Source organism: Bombina bombina, chromosome 2 (assembly GCF_027579735.1).
Source record: "Bombina bombina isolate aBomBom1 chromosome 2, aBomBom1.pri, whole genome shotgun sequence".
NCBI classification, from domain to species: Eukaryota; Metazoa; Chordata; class Amphibia; order Anura; family Bombinatoridae; genus Bombina; species Bombina bombina.
In genome coordinates, this window is record NC_069500.1 from 1,248,975,488 (window position 1) to 1,248,991,545 (window position 16,058).

Consider the following 16,058-nt stretch of genomic DNA (forward strand, 5'->3'; position numbering starts at 1 on the left):
AAGAGAGATGAAAACCCACATTTTTTCTTTCATGATTCAGATAGAACATGCAATTTTAATCATCTTTCTAATTTACTCCTATTATCATTTTTTCTTTGTTCTCTTGGTATCTTTATTTTAAAAAGCAGGAATGTAAGCTTAGGGGTCGGACCATTTTTGGTCCAGCACCCTGGGTAGCACTTTCTGATTGGTGGCTACTTTTAGACAGTGACATGCCCCACAAGAAAAATAACAAAAACTGTTCATTATTCAGAACGGGAACCTCTGATACAAAAACAACAACTGCAGTACCTATTAAAAACAGAATTTATGCTTACCTGATAAATTTCTTTCTCTTGTGATGTATCGAGTCCACGGATTCCCAACAGGAAGTGGCAGAGAGAGCACCCACAGCAGAGCTGTCTATATAGCTCCTCCCTTAGCTCCACCCCACAGTCATTCGACCAAAGGCTAGGAAGAAAAAGGAGAAACTATAGGGTGCAGTGGTGATTGAAGTTTTTTAAATAAAAATATAATACCGGTCTTAAATAGACAGGGCGGGCCGTGGACTCGATACATCACAAGAGAAAGAAATTTATCAGGTAAGCATAAATTCTGTTTTCTCTTGTAAGATGTATCGAGTCCACAGATTCATCCATACTTGTGGGATACCAATACCAAAGCTTTAGGACACGGATGAAGGGAGGGACAAGACAGGTACCTTAAAAACGGAAGGCACCATTGCTTGTAGAACCTTTCTCCCAAAAATAGCCTCCGAAGAAGCAAAAGTATCGAATTTGTAAAATTTGGAAAAAGTATGAAGCAAAGACCAAGTCGCCGCCTTACAAATCTGTTCAACAGAAGCCTCATTTTTAAAAGCCCATGTGGAAGCCACTGCTCTAGTAGAATGAGCAGTAATTCTTTCAGGAGGCTGCTGGCCAGCAGTCTCATAAGCTATACGGATGATGCTTTTCAGCCAAAAAGAAAGAGAGGTAGCCGTAGCCTTTTGACCTCTCCGTTTACCAGAATAGACAACAAACAATGAAGATGTTTAACGGAAATCTTTGGTTGCTTGTAAGTAGAACTTTAAAGCACGAACCACATCAAGATTGTGCAACAGATGTTCCTTCTTTGAAGAAGGATTAGGACACAGCGAAGGAACAACAATTTCCTGATTAATATTCTTATTAGAAACAACCTTAGGAAGGAATCCAGGTTTGGTACGCAAAACCACCTTATCTGCATGGAAAACAAGGTAAGGTGAGTCACACTGTAAAGCAGATAACTCAGAAACTCTTCGAGCTGAAGAGATAGCTACTAAAAACAGAACTTTCCAAGATAGAAGCTTAATATCTATGGAATGCATAGGTTCAAACGGAACCCCTTGAAGAACTTTAAGAACTAAGTTTAGGCTCCATGGCGGAGCAACAGGTTTAAATACAGGCTTGATCCTGACCAAGGCCTGACTAAATGCTTGAACGTCTGGAACATCCGCCAGACGTTTGTGTAAAAGAATAGACAAAGTAGATATTTGTCCCTTTAAGGAACTAGCTGATAATCCTTTCTCCAATCCTTCTTGAAGGACAAAATTCTAGGAATCCTAATCTTACTCCATGAGTAACCCTTGGATTCACACCAACAAAGATATTTGCGCCAAATCTTATGATAGATTTTCTTGGTGACAGGCTTCCTAGCCTGAATCAGAGTATCAATGACCGACTCAGAGAAACCACGCTTTGATAGAATCAGGCGTTCAATCTCCAAGCAGTCAGACGCAGAGAAATTAGATTTGGATGCTTGAACGGACCTTGGATTAGAAGGTCCTGCCTCATTGGAAGAGTCCACGGTGGAACAGATGACATGTCCACCAGGTCTGCATACCAAATCCTGCGTGGCCACGTAGGCGCTATCAGAATCACCGAAGCTCTCTCCTGCTTGATTCTGGCAACCAGACGTGGGAGGAGAGGAAACGGTGGAAATACATAAGCCAGATTGAAGGACCAGGGCACTGCTAGAGCATCTATCAGTACCGCCTTGGGATCCCGGGACCTGGACCAGTAACGAGGAAGTTTGGCGTTCTGTCGGGACGCCATCAGATCCAATTCTGGTGTGCCCCATAGCTGAGTCAGCTGGACAAATACCTCCGGATGGAGCTCCCACTCCCCGGATGAAAAGTCTGACGACTTAGGAAATCCGCCTCCCAGTTCTCTACCCCTGGGATATGGATTGCTGAGAGATGGCAAGAGTGATCCTCCGCCCATCGGATTATTTTGGTTACCTCCATCATCGCTAGAGAACTCCGTGTTCCTCCTTGATGATTGATATAGGTTACAGTCGTGATGTTGTCCGACTGAAATCTGATGAATTTGGCCGCAGCTAGCTGAGGCCACGCCTGAAGCACATTGAATATCACTTTCAGTTCTAGAATGTTTATTGGGAGGAGAGATTCCTCCCGAGACCATAAGCCCTGTGCTTTCAGGGACTTCCAGACTGCACCCCAGCCTAGCAGGCTGGCATCTGTCGTTACTATGAGCCACTCTGGCCTGCGGAAACACATTCCCTGAGACAGGTGGTCCTGAGACAACCACCAGAGAAGAGAATCTCTGGTCTCTTGGTCCAGATGCAGTTGAGGAGATAAATCTGCATAATCCCCATTCCACTGTTTGAGCATGCATAGTTGCAGTGGTCTGAGGTGTAGGCGGGCATAAGGAACTATGTCCATTGCCGCTACCATGAGTCCGATTACCTCCATACACTGAGCCACTGATGGCCTAGGAATGGAATGAAGAGCTCGGCAAGTGATTAAAAGTTTTGATTTTCTGACCTCCGTCAGAAATATTTTCATTTCTACCGAGTCTATCAGAGTCCCTAGGAAGGAAACTCTTGTGAGAGGGACAAGAGAACTTTTTTATGTTCACCTTCCAACCGTGAGATCTCAGAAAAGCCAACACGATGTCCGTGTGAGACTTGGCTAGCTGGAAAGTCGACGCCTGAATTAAGATGTCGTCTAGATAAGGCGCCACTGCTATACCCCGTGGTCTTAGAACCGCCAAAAGGGACCCTAGCACCTTTGCTAAAATTCTGGGAGCCGTGGCCAACCCGAAGGGAAGGGCCACAAACTGGTAATGCCTGTCCAGAAAGGCGAATCTGAGGAATTGATGATGATCTCTGTGAATAAGGATGTGTAGATACGCATCCTTTAAGTCCACGGTAGTCATATATTGACCCTCCTGGATCAGAGGAAGAATAGTCCGAATAGTCTCCATCTTGAAAGATGGTACTCTGAGGAATTTGTTTAGAATTTTGAGATCCAAGATTGGTCTGAAAGTTCCCTCCTTTTTGGGAACCACAAACAGGTTGGAGTAAAAACCTAGCCCTTGTTCCGCTCTTGGAACTGGGCAGATCACTCCCATGGTATGTAGGTCTTCTACACAGCGTAAGAACGCCTCTCTCTTTGTCTGGTTTGCAGACAATTGAGAAATGTGAAATCTCCCCCTTGGGGGGGAGTCTTTGAAGTCCAGAAGATATCCTTGGGACACAATTTCTAAAGCCCAGGAATCGTGAACATCTCTTGCCCTAGCCTGAGCAAAGAGAGAGAGTCTGCCCCCTACTAGATCCGGTCCCAGATCGGGGGCTACCCCTTCATGCTGTCTTAGAGGCAGCAGCAGGCTTCTTGGCCTGTTTACCTTTGTTCCAAACCTGGTTATGTCTCCAGACTGACTTGGATTGGACAGAATTCCCCTCTTGCTTTGCTGCAGGGGAAGCTGAAGCGGGACCACCCTTGAAGTTCCGAAAGGAACGAAAATTATTTTGTTTGGTCCTCATCTTATTTGTTTTATCCTGAGGGAGGGCATGGCCTTTCCCTCCAGTGATGTCTGAAATAATTTCTTTCAATGCAGGCCAGAATAGGGTCTTTCCTTTGAAAGGGATGTTCAACAATTTAGATTTTGATGACACATCAGCAGACCAGGACTTAAGCCATAACGCCCTGCGTGCTAAAATGACAAAACCTGAATTCTTTGCCGCTAATTTAGCCATTTGTAAAGCGGCATCTGTAATGAAAGAATTAGCCAACTTAAGGGCCTTAATTCTATCCATAATATCCTCTAATGGAGTCTCCACCTGGAGAGCCTCTTCTAGAGCCTCAAACCAGAAAGCAGCTGCAGTAGTTACAGGAACAATGCATGCAATAGGTTGGAGAAGAAAACCTTGATGAACAAAAATTTTCTTTAGGAGACCCTCTAATTTTTTATCCATAGGATCTTTGAAAGCACAACTGTCTTCGATAGGTATAGTTGTACGCTTAGCAAGAGTAAAAATAGCTCCCTCCACCTTAGGAACAGTCTGCCACGAGTCCTGTATGGTGTCAGATATGGGAAAAATTTTCTTAAAAACAGGAGGGGGAGCGAACGGAATACCTGGTCTATCCCACTCCTTAGTAACAATAGTCACAATCCTCTTAGGGACTGGAAAAACATCAGTGTAAACAGGAACCTCTAAGTATCTGTCCATTTTACACAATTTCTCTGGGACCACTATAGGGTCACAATAGTCTAGAGTAGCTAATACCTCCTTGAGCAATAAGCGGAGGTGTTCAAGCTTAAATTTAAAGGCCGTCATATCAGAGTCTGTCTGAGGGAGCGTCTTTCCTGAATCAGAAATCTCTCCCTCAGATAACAAATCCCTTACCCCTACTTCAGAACATTGTGAGGGTATATCGGATACGGCTACTAAAGCGTCAGACGGCTCAGTATTTGTTCTTAACCCAGAGCAGTCACGCTTTCCTTGTAAACCAGGCAGTTTAGAGAAAACCTCTGTGAGGGTTTTATTCATAACTGTGGCCATGTCTTGTAAGGTAAATGAATTAGACGCACTAGAGGTACTTGGCGTCACTTGTGCGGGCGTTACTGGTTGTGACACTTGGCTTCTAAACACATAGAACAAGGATTTTCCTTGGTGTCAGACATGTTAAACAGGCTAGTAATGTAACAAGCAAGCTTGGAAAACACTTTAATCAAAGTAAATAACACTTTAAACAAAAACGGTACTGTGCCTTTAAGAGAAAAAAAGCTGACCAAACTCTGCAAAACAGTGTAAAAAATTAGTAAACAGAACGAAATTTTTACAGTAGCATCATAAAGCCTTAGTAACTTTGCACCACTATGCAAATAAACAATTAAACCCTTAATGTAAAAACCGGATTGAAAAAACTACAAAACCGGTAAAATAACGTTCAGCACCTTGCCACAGCTCTGCTGTGGCGCCTACCTGCCCTTTAGGAACAAGGGCAGGTAGGCGCCACAGCAGGAACCTCGGGAGAAGTAGCTGGATGCTTCTGAGGTAAAGAAAATAGGCCCCTCCCACCTCACTCGATTTTATGGGGCCTAAAAGAAACACCACAGGGTGTTTAAACTAGCCATGTGGGTTAATAACCCTTAAACAAGCCACAAAGACCCCTTAAAGTCCCTCAAAAAACGTTATATTTGCAATTGAACCAAAACGTTTTTTCCTATCAGTGTCACTAGTAACTATGAGCCCTTTATGCAAGCTTGGATTCCTCTTTTACTGAATACAGCTTACCTTTCCCTCATGGGGATATTGCCAGCCTTTTCTAGAAATAACACAGTCTGTCTAGAAAAAAATAGACTGAACATACCTTAATGCAGTTTAGCCTGTAAACTGTTCCCCCAACTGAAGTTTTCCTGTACTCTTCAGCCCTTGTTAGAACAGCGGTGGATCTTAGTTACAAAATGCTAAGATCATCATCCTCCTTGCAGAAATCTTCATCCCTTTTCTGCCAGAGAGTAAATAGTACACACCGGTACCATTTAAAATAACAAACTTTTGCTTGAGAAAATAAAAACTAACATTTTTGTCACCAAACTCACTTTACCCTTCCTAGCAGTTAAGCAGGCATAGAGAATGACTGGGGGGTGGAGCTAAGGGAGGAGCTATATAGACAGCTCTGCTGTGGGTGCTCTCTCTGCCACTTCCTGTTGGGAAGGAGAATATCCCACAAGTATGGATGAATCCGTGGACTCGATACATCTTACAAGAGAAATGTCCTCTTTTATATGATCAGTAAAAATACCCACATAGCTGTCATTGGTACAACAGGAAAGGTATAAACCCTTTTACACTAAATAAATACCAGCGAACATCAAAAAAGAAAAGCACTCTGAGGGCAATTCAAGAGAACATAAGCAGAAGTAAAAAGAACGGATGTTGCGCTAAAAAAGCTAGGTACTGTATATTAGGTAGGCAGAAAATTGGTGCAGAAAAATTAATTCACACAAATTACCTCTTAGGAGTAATAATAGAATACCATGTAAGTAAAAATATTTACATAAATAAATAAGAGTAACAATAACAATATATACACAAAATAAAGTTTAATATATTTCACCCAATAAAATTAATTGATACTAGGTAACCATCGGTGGTACACTCTCTAAAAAATATTCATCATAAAAAATAGTTTGTTTAAAAAGACTGTCCGGTATGATATTTATAGTGGAAATCCAGATGATAACAAACAGCAAGATCAAAAAGGCGTAATAGTTCACAATGTACCTAAATATATAGGCTTGTGTGGCTACAGGCAGTTTCAATGGAAGTGAGCAGTCGGCTTTAGAAACACTACATATGAGGATGCAAACAGTAGAAGATAGGACTAACACACCACTACGTTACCAGAGTCCGATCAGGAGTACAGTCGCATTCCTTTAGGCTACGACCAACTCCCGTGAATCTCCTCTTATCTGTCTATAAACAACCTTCTGGGCCGGGTCAAGGATCTACACTTTAGGTGTCTGGTCATCCTACTACGGGTCTCCTGCAATATCCGACAATTTTACTTGGCGTGTGGCGGTTATCCTTCCTTCCGAAGTGATCACGTGATATGTTTGAACCAATCGGATTCAGGTTCTCACGCTGTCAGTCACAGATTTGCAAATTTGAAATTTTAACACAGAGCGCTCTGTTTTGAAGAAAGTCTTTTCAGATAAGACTAGAAATGGTCTTCTATGCCAAATGACCATTTCTAGTCTTTATCTGAAAAGACTTTCTTCAAAACAGAGCGCTCTGTGTTAAAATTTCAAATTTGCAAATCTGTGGCTGACAGCGTAAGAACCTGAATCCGATTGGTTCCAACTTATCACGTGATCACTTCAGACGGAAGGAAGGATAACCGCCACACGCCAAGTAAAATTGTCGGATATTGCAGGAGTCCCGTAGTAGGACGACCAGACACCTAAAGTGTAGATCCTTGACCCGGCCCAGAAGGTTGTTTACAGACAGATAAGAGGCGATTCACGGGAGTTGGTCGTAGCCTAAAGGAAAGGGACTGTACTCCTGATCTGACTCTGGTAACGTAGTGGTGTGTTAGTCCTATCTTCTACTGTTTGCATCCTCATATGTAGTGGTTCTAATGCCGACTGCTCACTTCCATTGAAACTGCCTGTAGCGACACAAGCCTATATATTTAGGTACATTGTGAACTATTACGCCTTTTTGATCTTGCTGTTTGTTATCATCTGGATTTCCACAATAAATATCATACCGGACAGTCTTTTTAAACAAACTATTTTTATGATGAATATTTTTTGTGGTTACCTAGTATCAATTAATTTTATTGGGTGAAATATATTAAACTTTATTTTGTGTATATATTGTTATTGTTACTCTTATTTATTTATGTAAATATTTTTACTTACATGGTATTCTATTATTACTCCTAAGAGGTAATTTGTGTGAATTAATTTTTCTGCACCAATTTTCTGCCTACCTAATATCCCTAGCTTTTTAGCGCAACATCCGTTTTTTACTCCTGTCATTGGTACAACGCTTGATGATCAGAAGCTGATTACAATTTGCAATTGCTGCTATTAGAAGTCAAGGCGACTGTATAAGGGATTTGACTATGGTAACAAGGTTAATCACTAATATTGACAGTTTGTATTAAAGGGACAGTCTACTCCAAAAATGTTATTGTTTAAAAAGATAGATAATGCCTTTATTACCTGTTCCCCAGTTTTTATAACCAACACTGTTATATTAATATACTTTTTACCCCTGTGATTACCTTGTATCTAAGCCTTTTCGGACAGCCCCCTGATCACATTACTTTTTATTTATTATCTATTGACTTGCATTTTATCCAATTAGTGCAGTGTCTGCCACAAACCACGGGCATTAGCACAATGTTATCTATATGGCTCGCATTAATTAGCACTCCCCTGTTGTGAAAAGCTAATAATAAAGCATGTGATAAGAGGCTGTCTTTAGTGGCTTAGAAACAGCCAGAAATATAGATATTTAAATGTTATAAAGTATATTAATATTACAATGTTGGTTGTGCAAAACTGGGGAATGGGTAGTAAAGGTGTTATCTATCTTTTTAAACCGTAACAATTCTGGTGTAGACTGTCCCTTTAATTGTGAATTGTAAAATGCAACAGAAGCTTGAAACTTTGTTTCAACAAAAAAAATGCCCTCTTTTAGAAACGATAAAGAAATAATAACTTTAAAAGGAACATAAGTCAAAATTAAACTTTTATGGTTCAGATACAGCATGCAATTTTCAAGAGACTTTTCAGTTTATTTCTGTTACAAAATGTACTTCATTCTCTTGGCATCCTTTGTTAAAAAGCATGCCTAGGTAGACTCATGAGCAGCCATGCACTACTGTGAGCTAGTTAGTGATTGGTGGCTACACATAACTTTCTCTTGTAATTGGCTATAATGCATTGCTACTTGGGCGTTTACTATAACTATGTGTTTAACAAATTGACACATTAATTAATCTAGTGTTTCCTAACTTGATAAGCCTTTATGCTACCGCTGCACCACATTCCTATAATCCACTCTCTTGTGAGCATCAGTTTAATATAGGTGATAAGCAGAGAGGAAGATTTGGCACCGTTCTTATCAAAAAGAGCCCAGTTACATATTTCCCATAATCCACTGAATGTTTTCGTAGTTCACAATCTCTATTGCTTCTTGGTTTAACTTTTTAGTTTCTTGACAATTCAATTCCTAAATCCTTTCATTTCTTTCTTCTAACATACAATATATGATCTATGACGATTTGAAAATTTCTGCTGACAACCTAATATCTGTGTTACAAACCTTCTCTCTCTTGATTTCTCACAATAAATCCATTTCTCGCACCCATGAACATTCACTGAACAATGTCTTCTGCTCTACATTTACCTGAATCTTAACGCTCCATTAGTGTGATTATCACATTGCTAATTTAACTACACACTACCCTTAAAGGGACAGTATACATCTTAGTTATCTTAAAGGCTTACTTTAGATTGAGCTGCACATATTCTCCTGCACCCTTTATATATAATGAAGCAGTAACAGTAAAAAAAATAAATACATTTTTTAAAAAAGGACTAATGTTTCTGGTCACTTTGAAATGGATGCCAAGCTCTGCCCACTGATGACATCACGATCTGGGCTGCATTAAAGGCTTCACTCGTTACAAAAGACTCACTAATTGGATTTAACAGACTGTCAATGCTATTCAGCAGAGTGCATAGATGCAGCCCAGATCATGATGTCATCAGTGGGTGGAGTCATTGTAAAATATATTTTTTACTGTTACTGCTGCATGATATAGAAAAGGTGCAGGAGGATACTTGCAGCTTAATCTAAAGTAAGACTTTAAAAGGACTTTAAACCTCACACAAAGCTAATCATACTCATAGGAACGTCCACACGCTCAGCTACTGTTTTCTTTATTAAGTACTAGCACACAAGATACTTTCAAGCCCAACTTGTCACATTATACTAAACCACTACATATAATAATAATAATAATAATAATAATAATAATAATAATAAAATAAATAATAAATAAATGTGTAGGCATAAAACATTATAGTTAGCTGTGAAATTCTGTTATTGTATTTATAGTCTTTAGCAAGAAATATTATTATACTTTGTGAACAAAAAATTCTATGGAAGAGCTCTCTTAATTTTTATAAACATGGAGTGTTTCTATAATTGTAATGCAGTTGTTTCTTCACCTTTCTTGCTAGATACTTGTTAAAGGGATAATTGCAATTTAATAGACCTTTCACAACAAGCCTGGGTTTTCTTACACCTGTTTCGCTTCACATACAGCATATTCACAAGTCAAAGCCCTGGATAAATATTAATGTATTACTAATAGTTTTTAAGGTGTAGTCTGTGGCAGCATTAGTAAGAAGTACGCAGCCAACACTACAACATTAGTTTCAATGTAAATTTAAAGGGCCATAATAGTGGAAAAATTGCATGTTCTAATCCGTTAAAAGTGTGTAATTATACAACTATCAACCCTGCCCTACTGTGTTTAACCCCCCCCACAAAATGGTTAAACACACAGTACAAGTGCCGCTCAGGACTTGGGGTGCACTACTGGTCCTGAGCAGAAACTGCAGTTGATCCAATTAGCAGTGCAAATTGCTCTTTTGAGTTGTGTGACTAGCACTGCTGGATCAGCAGCAAGTTCTTCTCTGGGACCAGCAATGCACCATGGGTCCCAAGCAGCCCTTCGCCTGTGTGTTTAACCCCTTTCTTTGAGTTAAACACATTGTAGAGCAGGGTCAATAGTTGTAAAATGACTGTCCTTCACAATGCATAATAGAAACAAAACTGTGTACAACGTCTCTTCAAATTATCCTACAAAATAATTGTTAATTACTTAATAATATAATGAGCCGAGTAACCATAATACAGTTATATTTAAGAGCAGTTATAACATTTAGGTATTTAGTTCTTTGACAGGTTAGTATCATTTAAAGGGACAGTCAACACCAGAATTGTTGTTTAAAAAGGTAGATAATCCCTTTATTACTCATTCCCTAGTTTTGCATAACCACCACAGTTATAATATACTTTTTACCTCTAATTACCTTGTATCTAAGCCTCTGTAAACTGCCCACTTATTTCAGTTCTTTTGACAGACTTGCATTTTAGCCAATCAGTGACTGACTCCTAGGTAACTTCACGTGTGAGCTCAATGTTATCTATATGAAACACATGAACTAATGCCCTCTAGTGGTGAAAAACTCAGATTAGAGGCGACCTTCAAGGTCTAAGAAATTAGCATATGAACCTCCTAGGTTTAGCTTTCAACTAAGAATACCAAAAGAACAAAGCAAAATTGGTGATAAAAGTAAATTGGAAAACAAAATTTATGCTTACCTGATAAATTCATTTCTCCTGTAGTGTGGTCAGTCCACGGGTCATCATTACTTCTGGGATATTATCTCCTCCCCTACAGGAAGTGCAAGAGGATTCACCCAGCAGAGCTGCTATATAGCTCCTCCCCCCTACGTCACCTCCAGTCATTCGACCAAAGGACCAACGAGAAAGGAGAAACCCAAGGGTGTAGTGGTGACTGGAGTATAAACCAAAAATTTTTTAGCCTGCCATAAAAAACAGGGCGGGCCATGGACTGACCACACTACAGGAGAAATGAATTTATCAGGTAATCATAAATTTTGTTTTCTCCTGTTAAGTGTGGTCAGTCCACGGGTCATCATTACTTCTGGGATACCAATACCAAAGCAAAAGTACACGGATGACGGGAGGGACAGGCAGGCTCTTTACACGGAAGGAACCACTGCCTGAAGAACCTTTCTCCCAAAAACAGCCTCCGAAGAAGCAAAAGTGTCAAATTTGTAAAATTTGGAAAAAGTATGAAGAGAAGACCAAGTTGCAGCCTTGCAAATCTGTTCAACAGACGCCTCATTCTTAAAGGCCCAAGTGGAAGCCACAGCTCTAGTAGAATGAGCTGTAATTCTTTCAGGAGGCTGCTGTCCAGCAGTCTCATAGGCTAATCGTATTATGCTACGAAGCCAAAAAGAGAGAGAGGTAGCTGAAGCTTTTTGACCTCTTCTCTGACCAGAATAAACGACAAACAGGGAAGACGTTTGACGAAAATCCTTAGTTGCCTGTAGATAAAATTTCAGGGCACGGACTACATCTAGATTGTGTAGCAGACGTTCCTTCTTCGAGGAAGGATTAGGACACAAAGATGGAACAACAATCTCTTGATTGATATTCCTGTTAGTGACCACCTTAGGTAGGAACCCAGGTTTAGTACGCAGAACTACCTTGTCTGAATGAAAAATCAGATAAGGAGAATCACAATGTAAGGCAGATAACTCAGAGACTCTTCGAGCCGAGGAAATAGCCATTAAAAACAGAACTTTCCAAGATAACAACTTGATATCAATGGAATGAAGGGGTTCAAACGGAACACCCTGTAAAACATTAAGAACTAAGTTCAAACTCCATGGCGGAGCAACAGTTTTAAACACAGGCTTGATCCTAGCTAAAGCCTGACAAAAAGCTTGAACGTCCGGAACTTCTGACAGACGTTTGTGTAAAAGAATGGACAGAGCTGAAATCTGTCCCTTTAAAGAACTAGCTGATAACCCCTTTTCTAAACCTTCTTGTAGAAAGGACAATATCCTTGGAATCCTAACCTTACTCCATGAGTAACTCTTGGATTCGCACCAATATAAGTATTTACGCCATATTTTATGGTAAATCCTTCTGGTAACAGGCTTCCTAGCCTGTATTAAGGTATCAATAACTGGCTCAGAAAACCCACGTTTTGATAAAATCAAGCGTTCAATTTCCAAGCAGTCAGCTTCAGAGAAGTTAGATTTTGATGTTTGAATGGACCCTGGATCAGAAGGTCCTGTTTCAGAGGTAGAGACCAAGGCGGACAGGATGACATGTCCACTAGATCTGCATACCAAGTCCTGCGTGGCCATGCAGGTGCTATTAGAATCACTGATGCTCTCTCCTGTTTGATTCTGGCAATCAATCGAGGAAGCATCGGGAAGGGTGGAAACACATAAGCCATCCCGAAGGTCCAAGGTGCTGTCAAAGCATCTATCAGAACCGCTCCCGGATCCCTGGATCTGGACCCGTAGCGAGGAAGCTTGGCGTTCTGACGAGACGCCATGAGATCTATCTCTGGTTTGCCCCAACGTCGAAGTATCTGGGCAAAGATCTCCGGATGAAGTTCCCACTCCCCTGGATGAAAAGTCTGACGACTTAAGAAATCCGCCTCCCAGTTCTCCACTCCCGGGATGTGGATTGCAGACAGGTGGCAAGAGTGAGACTCTGCCCAGCGAATTATCTTTGATACTTCCATCATTGCTAGGGAGCTTCTTGTCCCTCCCTGATGGTTGATGTAAGCTACAGTCGTGATGTTGTCCGACTGAAACCTGATGAACCCCCGAGTTGTTAACTGGGGCCAAGCCAGAAGGGCATTGAGAACTGCTCTCAATTCCAGAATGTTTATTGGAAGGAGACTCTCCTCCTGATTCCATAGTCCCTGAGCCTTCAGAGAATTCCAGACAGCGCCCCAACCTAGTAGGCTGGCGTCTGTTGTTACAATTGTCCAGTTTGGCCTGCTGAATGGCATCCCCCTGGACAGGTGTGGCCGATAAAGCCACCATAGAAGAGAATTTCTGGTCTCTTGATTCAGAGTGGGGGACAAATCTGAGTAATCCCCATTCCACTGACTTAGCATGCACAATTGCAGCGGTCTGAGATGTAGGCGTGCAAAAGGTACTATGTCCATTGCCGCTACCATTAAGCCGATCACCTCCATGCATTGAGCTACTGACGGGTGTTGAATGGAATGAAGGACACGGCATGCATTTTGAAGCTTTGTTAACCTGTCTTCTGTCAGGTAAATCTTCATTTCTACAGAATCTATCAGAGTCCCCAAGAAGGGAACTCTTGTGAGTGGAAAGAGAGAACTCTTCTTTTCGTTCACCTTCCATCCATGCGACCTTAGAAATGCCAGTACTAACTCTGTATGAGACTTGGCAGTTTGAAAGCTTGAAGCTTGTATCAGAATGTCGTCTAGGTACGGAGCTACCGAAATTCCTCGCGGTCTTAGTACCGCCAGAAGAGTACCCAGAACCTTTGTGAATATTCTTGGAGCCGTAGCCAATCCGAATGGAAGAGCTACAAACTGGTAATGCCTGTCTAGAAAGGCAAACCTTAGATACCGGTAATGATTTCTGTGAATCGGCATGTGAAGGTAAGCATCCTTTAAATCCACTGTGGTCATGTACTGACCCTCTTGGATCATGGGCAAAATTGTTCGAATAGTTTCCATCTTGAACGATGGAACTCTTAGGAATTTGTTTAGGATCTTTAAATCCAAGATTGGCCTGAAAGTTCCCTCTTTTTTGGGAACTACAAACAGATTTGAGTAAAACCCTTGTCCTTGTTCCGACCCGCGGAACTGGATGGATCACTCCCATTAATAAAAGATCTTGTACGCAGCGTAGGAACGCTTCTTTCTTTATTTGGTTTGTTGACAACCTTGACAGATGAAATCTCCCTCTTGGGGGAGAGGATTTGAAGTCCAGAAGGTATCCCTGAGATATGATCTCTAACGCCCAGGGATCCTGAACATCTCTTGCCCAAGCCTGGGCGAAGAGAGAAAGTCTGCCCCCTACTAGATCCGGTCCCGGATCGGGGGCCCTCGATTCATGCTGTCTTAGGGGCAGCAGCAGGTTTCCTGGCCTGCTTGCCCTTGTTCCAGGACTGGTTAGGTTTCCAGCCTTGTCTGTAGCGAGCAACAGCTCCTTCCTGTTTTGGTGCAGAGGAAGTTGATGCTGTTCCTGCTTTGAAATTACGAAAGGAACAAAAATTAGACTGTCTAGCCCTAGGTTTGGCTTTGTCCTGAGGCAGGGCATGGCCTTTACCTCCTGTAATGTCAGCGATAATCTCTTTCAACCCGGGCCCGAATAAGGTCTGCCCTTTGAAAGAAATATTAAGCAATTTAGATTTAGAAGTAACATCAGCTGACCAGGATTTTAGCCACAGTGCTCTGCGTGGCTGAATGGCAAATCCGGAATTCTTAGCCGTAAGTTTAGTTAAATGTACTACGGCATCTGAAATAAATGAGTTAGCTAACTTAAGGGCTTTAAGTTTGTGTGTAATCTCATCTAGTGTAGATGATTCAAGTGTCTCTTGCAGAGACTCAAACCAAAATGCTGCTGCAGCCGTGACAGGCGCAATACATGCAAGAGGTTGCAATATAAAACCTTGTTGAACAAACATTTTCTTAAGGTAACCCTCTAATTTTTTATCCATTGGATCTGAAAAAGCACAGCTATCCTCCACCGGGATAGTGGTACGCTTAGCTAAAGTAGAAACTGCTCCCTCCACCTTAGGGACCGTTTGCCATAAGTCCCGTGTGGTGGCGTCTATTGGAAACATTTTTCTAAATATCGGAGGAGGTGAGAACGGCACACCGGGCCTATCCCACTCCTTAGTAACAATTTCAGTAAGTCTCTTAGGTATAGGAAAAAACATAATTTATGCTTACCTGATAAATTCCTTTCTTCTGTTGTGTGATCAGTCCACGGGTCATCATTACTTCTGGGATATAACTCCTCCCCAACAGGAAATGCAAGAGGATTCACCCAGCAGAGCTGCATATAGCTCCTCCCCTCTACGTCACTCCCAGTCATTCGACCAAGAATCAACGAGAAAGGAGAAACCAAGGGTGAAGTGGTGACTGGAGTATAATTTAAAAAATATTTACCTGCCTTAAAAAAAACAGGGCGGGCCGTGGACTGATCACACAACAGAAGAAAGGAATTTATCAGGTAAGCATAAATTATGTTTTCTTCTGTTATGTGTGATCAGTCCACGGGTCATCATTACTTCTGGGATACCAATACCAAAGCAAAAGTACACGGATGACGGGAGGGATAGGCAGGCTCATTATACAGAAGGAACCACTGCCTGAAGAACCTTTCTCCCAAAAATAGCCTCCGAAGAAGCAAAAGTGTCAAATTTGTAAAATTTGGAAAAAGTATGAAGCGAAGACCAAGTTGCAGCCTTGCAAATCTGTTCAACAGAGGCCTCATTCTTAAAGGCCCAAGTGGAAGCCACAGCTCTAGTAGAATGAGCTGTAATTCTTTCAGGAGGCTGCTGTCCAGCAGTCTCATAGGCTAAACGAATTATGCTACGAAGCCAGAAGGAGAGAGAGGTAGCCGAAGCCTTATGACCTCTCCTCTGACCAGAGTACA

At 41.4% G+C, this 16,058-nt stretch overlaps 1 protein-coding gene across 1 annotated transcript in view; it reads right to left on the minus strand.

The window, feature by feature from the left end:
- Nucleotides 1-16,058, minus strand: part of WDR19 (WD repeat domain 19) — a 296,764-nt gene that overhangs the window by 137,294 nt on the left and 143,412 nt on the right. The gene's annotated exons all lie outside the window — the stretch shown is intronic.